This window comes from Triticum urartu, chromosome 5 (genome assembly GCF_003073215.2).
Source record: "Triticum urartu cultivar G1812 chromosome 5, Tu2.1, whole genome shotgun sequence".
NCBI classification, from domain to species: domain Eukaryota; kingdom Viridiplantae; phylum Streptophyta; class Magnoliopsida; order Poales; family Poaceae; genus Triticum; species Triticum urartu.
In genome coordinates this window covers 284,418,667-284,427,347 of record NC_053026.1, presented here as the reverse complement: position 1 = coordinate 284,427,347, position 8,681 = coordinate 284,418,667, and the positions used below count along the sequence as shown (strand labels likewise).

The 8,681-nt window shown below is 43.0% G+C and overlaps 1 long non-coding RNA gene across 1 annotated transcript; it reads left to right on the top strand.

Moving 5' to 3' along the window:
• Positions 1 to 2,063: 2,063 nt before the first annotated feature.
• Positions 2,064 to 2,733, top strand: LOC125555897. The gene is made up of 2 exons (XR_007304941.1): positions 2,064 to 2,282; positions 2,454 to 2,733. It is a non-coding gene; the product is annotated as an uncharacterized LOC125555897 (long non-coding RNA).
• Positions 2,734 to 8,681: the final 5,948 nt, after the last annotated feature.

The following is an 8,681-nucleotide window of genomic DNA, read 5'->3' as shown; positions in this document are numbered from 1 at the left end:
CTATGACTGGTGGGCTTGGCTCAGGCCTCCATCGGCTAGGTTGGATTTCGTTGGGTGAGCCTGTCCCTGCCGCGTCGCACGTCATGTCGTACGCTGACCGCGTCGTGTGTGTCGTGGGAAGCCATGGAGAGGTTGGCCGACACATGCGCACCCGGCTTGTGCGCCCGAGCTTGTGGTCTCGCAATGACAGGTCGGCCGGTGCTGCTCCTGGTCCCGCTTGTCGGCTGCCCTGGGTTAGGATAATAGGGCATGGTTTATATTGTCTATTCTTTCTGCTTGATCAGCTTACAATCAGATTGGTGTAGTGGAGCTAAAAATACATTGGCTGGTTGTGTCTCTTAGTTTGGCAGAAAGCGCAGCATGTCAAATTGATCGGTGTCCATCTCCCTCAATTTCTGCATATTTATATTTGGGAAGTGAACCAGGCTACTCATCGATTAATAAAAGCTTTATAGTTCTGTTCTCCTTCCATTATTTCTTCATTATTATTCATTTATGCTCTTAGATTAAAGGTATTATTGTGATGATGTCCTGTTGTTCTGTAATGTATTTTTGATTTTTTTTCTGTGATTGTACTCAATGGTGATTGCAGGTCCATGGACATTGTCATAATGGTCACCTTATCGCAGTGTATTATTTTTGGATCTCATATTCCTCAAGGTAATGGACAAGAATTTGTGTACTCGCTTGGCTAATGTTTTACTAGACCTAAAGATTTTCCCTGCTCTGCTCTGTTAGGCGCTCCATCCTCTGATTCAATGTCTGACGATCTAAGAAATAAGAGGAGGAATAATCTAGCAGAAGAATTTGGTGAAGAAGAACAAGGTGGTATTTCTCTCGTGTGAACACAATCAATTGTTTTCTTGATGTTATCACCCATGTGTTAATGTTGTAGAAGATTTATCATTTGACTTCTTCTTTTAGGTTTAATTTGTGTTTAATTAATGCCCACAGATTGTGATGTCCATATATGGGGATTTTTTTGTCAATTTTGTTGCTTCAGTATGTAGGTGCTACTGTCCATGTGGGATATCTAATAGGTCAGACTGGTTTGCTAGCTTAATTTTTTAGCTTGATGTTTTCATTTAGGGGTGTCCTCTTCAGCTGCATCTTTTGTGCAGCTACAAAATTCTATGTTTCAAAGCACTTATTTCCATATTCTGTTTATTATTTTTAAGTCATGAAAACTCTTTTCGGTCTGCTTGATCACTCCACTTCCATGTTTATCCTTGCAGAAAAGAATACCTTTATCCTGATAGGCATGGAAACACCGGTTCGCATTGAGTGCATCATCGCTAATCAGCTACTATGTATGGTCAGCGGACATGCTTGCTTATTCCTGTAACATATCATTACTCTATTTGCTTAGCCTTTCTAACTTTTAAGATTTGATCAATTCTTTAGAAGTTCATACAGATCTGGAAGTATTTGGTTTTGTTGGTCAAATCCGTTACATGTATGTCCTTATTTATTTTATTGTTCGAACAAGATATCAGATCACCTACATTCATTATTCTTGATTACAGTCTCGTACTGAAGTAATCTAAAATGGTCCGAATAGTTGTAGTAATTCCTAAATATTTTCAGTGTAGTTCTTATTTGGTTTCTAGGCATAGATTTTACTTCAAACTTTTGATCTTTATTTGGTTAGTAAGGCTCTAGAATAAAACAGACCAATGATATATATACAAATAGACACAGTACCTAGCTTTTGAAACCTCTGATATATACAAAATATTATTTGAGTAGAACAGGAGAGATGCAATCTTATGGATATTTCTGCATTTGTAAGAAACTTTCCAGCTTGGCAAGAGGGCTTGACTAGCCATGTGTAGGACTCAGCCATGCTGCCTTCCAAATGATTAGTCATTGGTGTTTTCTTATGTTCCTGTTAGCCCAAGTGCAACAGATAAGTAGACTGTTATGTTGAAAAAAGGAAAGAGACTACTCTTTTGTTACTTACAGTACAGATATAAGCTATAACATCAGAGAGCAGTGGATATAGAAGAAATATGTAAACAGTTGTCCCTAGAAGAAATATGCAACTACTTATTCAGGTTACGTAATTAATAACGCATCTATATCATTACATACACTTACTGAATGTGCCTTTTGAGAGTGAGCTTCTGTCAGTACCTCACACTTATCTTATATGCCATTCCAACTATCTGTTGCAGTAGAGAGCAAGGGACATATAAGAAATCTCCAGGTAGCTTCACTTAGATGCATCATCTTCTGCTAGGAGTCAGCTTGAAGAACGACCTTCTCAGGTTAATTCTTGGGTCAGTGTTTCGGCTTTTCTCCATTGGTTCGTAAAAACCGCATGGTAACTTGAATTTACAGAGAACCTGCTGCACTATAACTTTGGTTTAATCTGTCGATAATGCCCATGGGTATATTCTTAGTGTATGTTTGACCAGATTGTTTTAACTTGTGTTGTTCTTATGCTTCAGGAGACTGCAACTGACATGCTGGATGGGGAATAACCAAATTTGTGGACAAAGACAAAGAGTTCATCGCAAGGGGTGGTGTTTAGGATATATACACAAAAGAGGAAACTTTTTTTTGTACAGAACCAAATTATATGATGTAATTGACCACTATTTCTAAGAAATGTTCATCATGTATTAAGTACATTTTATTGTGTCACTTTTTTTGAGGGGTAGCTTTATTCATCAAACATCACAAAGTGTGTGATAGAGTTCATCAAACCAGGCTTTATTGTGTCACCTATGTTTACCTTTGTTTTTACGGTGTCGCCTATGTTTACCTTCTTTTTAGCATAAGCTATTTGGACTTTCTAATTGCAGGCTCAGTTATTTGACCCACCGATGTTCTAATTTGTTGCATAATTACATTAAGCAACTATTTACATTTCATTCTTTGTTTGTATTTTTTTTAAAACTTATGCCTCCCTATTCCTGAATAACATAACAAATTATGCATGCTCAAGTATATATTTTGAAGGACAAGTCTATTCTTCTTTATAAAAATAGTTACAATTCATGTCCTATGTGATTGCTCAAGCCTATAGTAACCTATTCATGTCACACAAATATTTTCTCTTTCCAAAACCATTGCCAAAAAAATACAACCATGCCAACTTTACTCTCTCATCATAGTGGGCATATTTTCAAACTGAACATATTCATATTGTGCAATTTCCCTTTTCCCAGACTATTATTTCACAACGTAATAAACATGTTTAAAAAATAGCATGATTTAGCATAAGGTCCTTGCAGCATGAAACTATTTTCATCGATAGCATGTCTTCAGCGGGTCTCTGCGCCATTTGGCGCAACGGGTCAACTAGTTTTCATAATTACTGAGGGCGCTCCATATTTTTATCCAGACGTGCAATGACAAAATTAATGGCCAGTCAATTTACACGCAGAGTACTAGTACATCACTACCCTTAGGAATTGAATACCTTAATCAAGCCACTCATTAAAAGAATACCTTAATTAATTAGCTGCACGATGACCTCCACCCAGCAGACAGAGAAGCGCGATGCGGCGGCACACCGAGACAGCAGGGTCAAGGAGCAAAGCTTAGTGTGGCTGCCGCCTGAAGTTCGACCTCCACTATCCCGCCATCGACTACGATGGATGTGCCCGAATCACGCCGTCGCTGACCTTGATGGTTGAGCTCCTCCTATCTCTCGCCATGGACCGAGGATTGACCTCCTATGATGCCACCACCACCCACCGACCGAGGATTGAACTCTTCTCCGGTAGCCGCTGCCTAGGCCGCCGCCGCCATCTCTATATGCAGAGCGGCTGTTTTATTTTTTGACGGATATCCGCAGAGCGGCTGTTTACACGGTATCACTTTAACTCAATTATGTGTACAGGATAGTGCATCACATACAGGGCCGGTCCTGAGATTTCAGGGGCCCGGGGCGAACTTAATATTCGGGGCCTGGGGCGAACTAAACATTGGGGGCCCTCAATACACAAGTCATTATAGTATAAGTATATATATAAATTTATCTCAAAAATAATGTATATATAAATTATTATCAGTAACACTTCAATGCATCTAAAATCAATATGTGTATCAAATAATTTATACATATTACCTTAAAAATTCATTCTAACATTTCTTGATGCAAAGTCACTTATGGTGGGGTCGATGTCAATCTCATCCAATAATTTCTTCTCAATGCATAATGTAGCCAGACCATTTAACCTCTCTTGAGTCCTCAAATAATTCTTCAACAATTTCAACTTCAAAAAGCTTGTTCCATCCGATGCAACCGTCACAGGCACAGTAAATAAGATGCGATAGGCAATGGAGATATTAGGACAGCAGTCAACTTCTCTCACATGCCTAAAAATCTCCATAGCAGACATTACGCCATCTGGCAAAGTGAATCGCATAATCTTCAATTCAGAAATAAGATCATATACCTCAACATCAGATAAACCATTAAGAGAGAAAGTTTCTGCAAATTTTGTGCAACATTCTTCAAGTTCATTGTCACTTAATGACTTCAGGGTGCGCGAGCTCAATAAAAATCTGAATATATCTTTAAACATGATCAGTTCTTTAAATCTATCATTCAAAGAAGTGGCCTCCATATCAACCAAAACATTAAAATATTTAACTTGGAAAGCCTTCTCAGCTTCTAGAATTCCTTCTTATTTTTCCTTTTGCTGCTATGTGATGGATAATTCCTCTTACTGGAGGACTTCATAATAGCACACACACAATGCTGGAAAAAAATTGTTCTATCAATTATTGAACATTGCTGGCTATGCATCAAAGAAATTTTTTGTATCGGTATTATATGAATATACCAGAATACCTGATGGAGTGATGGTCGGTCAAACTTGAGTGCGTGTGCATATACAATACAATACACAGGGGATTGGCTGATTGCACAACGCATAGAGTCTGCAAAGGATTGAGAAGAGAACAATTGAGCAAATGCCAAAGGGGCCCCAGAATTGAAATCAACAGCGAACATATACATATTAGGAAGAAAATTAGCAGGCGACGGCGAGGCGGGAGTGCGTGCATGCAGCGTGCCTGTATGACGGCATCGGCGGACAACATCTACGACTAGGACTTGGGCGTTGTGTGACTCCGTGTGATGGAAGAGTCGAACAGAACATGAAGGAAATCGTCCAGGCCGCTGATTGATTGCTCTTTTTCTTACGTGAAAGGAAATACGGATGATCGCTCAAAACATTATGTCGCGGGAAACCACGGCCACCTATCAGGAGGTCCCTTGCTGGTTCGGCAGGGGGCGGCGCGTTGCACAAAGAGTAGACGAGCGTGCGGCAGCACATCAGATATCACACATGCAATTTTACCCAGGTTCGGGCCGCCGCGAGGCGTAAAACCTACTCCTGCTTTGGTGAATTGATGGTGGAAAGGTGGTGGTGGTGCGTAGTACACTTGCGCGGCAAGGGTTGCCTCAAGCAACAACGACTATGCGCGTATGGAGGTGTGAGTTATCCAACCTTCTAACCCTTTCTACGGTTTCCATGTGCCTCCTCTCTGTGGGCTGACAGGGTGCATTAAATGCACCGCTCAATGTCACATCATTGGTTGCATGACAAGGCTTGCCGAGCTATCTTGCCAGCTCCGCACCTGCTCGCTTGACACGTCGCAGGACGGGTGTCATCATCTGCGGGTTTCTCCTGTAGGAAATGGCTGCCATGTTGCGAATGACTGCCACTTAATCATTTTGCGGCTTGATACTGCACTGATCGATGATGTGGGTTGTGGTAGAGTTGTTGGTGAGGTGTTTTGGCCTCCGTGAGCCCCGGCAGGCCCTGCCGGGGTGCTTTGGTTGTCTGTTTCTGGGGGTGGTCTCGCCCCTTGCCGGGCTCGCCTGCCCGGCAAGGGAGGCTTTTCTCTTGACAATACCTTGCTTCTATGGCTTGAACTTGGTCCTTCTGATCTGCATGTTGGTCCTTCGAATCTCTTGGTCTCTTGCACTCTGATCTGGGCTCGTGTCTCAATCTCGTTCCCGTGCATGTGCATAGTCTAGGCAACAGACCCAGGGTTTGTTGCACCGACGGAAGCCCCCGGGCCTGCCCCGAACGCACTGCCGAGCGTCGTCGGGGTAGGGCCTAATAAGTGCACAGGCGAGGGTTGTTGAAGAGGCTGGTTTCTTGAAGTCTTCCTTGCTTCTTCATTGGCCTTGATTCCGGGCCAATTTCCGGTTTCTCCATGTGTCGTGTAAAGCCAATAGTGGTGGGACCGCTCCAGTAATGGCCCGTGAATGACTTTAACACACGGGTTAGAAACAGCCAATTCACTCTTCCCAGCATGCCCTTATCCTTGGCCACGTATGATGCATGCATCACGCGGGGTAGGTAACGGAGGCACGTGGCGCGGGAGAGCATCATGGTGAAGGCCTGGTCGTCTTGAATTGGCGGAGGAGGGCGGTGGTCGCTAGTTGATCACTACAAAAAAATACACTTCTGTGATGATACGTGTTTGTCACAGTAGGTCACTTTTTTTGTCATGCATGTACATCCATGACAAATTTATGACAGAATCAAGATAGTCATATCTGTGCTGTCGTAGAAGTGTTCCATGACATTACCAAAATTATCATCACGGAAGTGTCCACTTCCATGACGATAAATCGCGCGTCACAGAAGTGCTTTCATCAAGGGTGACCGACACGTGGCATCCACCGTAACGGAACGCCGTTAAGCTATCGGGTCGGGTTTTGGATCCGGTAACCCGTTAACAACCCCGACCAATGGGAAATTTCCACGTGTAAAATTCTTATTGGCTGGACAAAACACGTGTCAGCTCGTCAGTGGGTCAGATAGGCGCCTATGATACGTCGACACGTGGCACGGCCCAACAGAGGCCCATTCCTGTGAAAAGGCCGGCCCGTTTGACTTGGTCAAAAGGTGGCGGGCCAGCCCATGGAAAGCCTGTTAACGGCCTGTTCGCATATAGCCCATTTACAGCCCGCTAACCCAAGGCCCGTTATGCCCTATCCAAATTAGGACTAGTAGCGTCATCTGGGCCATCCAATATGATTCCAGTCCGTTTTCACTTCTGGCCCATGTATGGCCCATGACGTCTTTCGGCCCATATGAGGCCCTATGTAACTCTTGGCCTATTAACGGCCCGTGGTGCAACTGGCCCGTAATGAACAGTGTATCACTTTATACCCATTAACAGCCCGTTATTCCGTTGGGCCGTTTCCAGCCCATGTTATCTTTCGGCCTTCTCAGAGCCCATTTATTCTTGGGCTCATTTCCAGCATTCGTTTACTTACGGCCCGTTACTGTCATTTTCTGCTTGTGGACCAAATTCAGCCCGTGGTTACAGTCGGCCCGTTTGTGGTCCGTTAATACGTTGGGCCATTTTCATAGCGTCATCAAATACGGCCTATTAACGGTGGCCCGTTACGGTCGGCCCATGAACGGACTATTCCAACTCTAGCCCGTTTACGGCCATAATGCGGCCTGTTATTGGCCCATGTTTGACCAATCGATCATACGGCCCGTATAAGGCCCATTGATGATACGGCCCGTAGAAGGCCCATTGTTTCTACGGCCCATAGAAGGCCTACTGTTTCTACGGCCCATAGAAGGCCCACTGTTTCTATGGCCCGTAGGAGGCCCAGTGTCACTACAGTAAATATTAGCCCATGGTTATTGTGGCCTAGTTTTAAAAAATAGGTATTGCAGCCACTAGTTAACCGCAGAAAAAGAACTGCAATGACTATAAGCAAACAAATAAACAAGACAACAAGGAAATAAATAAGCAAGCAACTAACGCTAGGCTATCACGGCTATTACACATATTACATCCACTGGGCATCAAAGTTCGCCACGAGTGCAAATATAGGGAACAAAGCAGCATATCATATACACTGGCCGTCAAAATTGGCCACCAGTGCAAATAAACGCGGCAGCAAAACAAGAGCATAACTGAAACAACTTCATAAGAGCTCAAGAAACGTTATCCTGGGTATCCACCATGCTGGCAATAAGCTTAGCAAGCTGATTAGCTTTGTCCTGTTTGGCGCTAAAATCCTCCAATGCTTGTTGTTGCACCAGAAAGTATGCATTTGAATGCTCCAGGGACTTCCGCAGTCCTTCCGCATGTTGTCGCAGCACAGCTGAACGATGTCTTTCAGCTTGTAGTTGAGACCCAAGAAACCAAACTGATTCAGACAGTGAGTTTGAATAGCTTGTGCAAGCGGTAGTGGCCAGTAACTCCAACACTAAACCAAGATAGGATGTGTCACTATCCTGAACCTTATCTGCATGACTTCCTTTACCGTTGCTTAATACGGCACTCTTCCCCAATATTCTGTCAGCATTCTAAAAGAAGAAACAAGAAGACACATAAAAAGTTTAGCATGTACTAGTATATGAAACTCATTTCGGTGAACCAGTTCATTAGTAAGGTGGACAGGATTAAACTACCAAGTCTTCTATTGCCAAGTACTAGTACATAATAAAAGCATCAAACAAACATATATCTATGTCCTATGGTAGCAATGGAATCTTAAATTAGAACAATTGTTCTTCAGTTTTAGGCACTTGTTCTACATGAACAGAGTACAGTAAGACGCAAGAATATAATACTTAAAAATAGAAAATGAGCTCATAGACCTTACCACATTCTTGGTTCGGGACCAGTACAGAACAAGGCGTTCCCAGTCATCGTCCAGTAAATGTGTCTCAGGA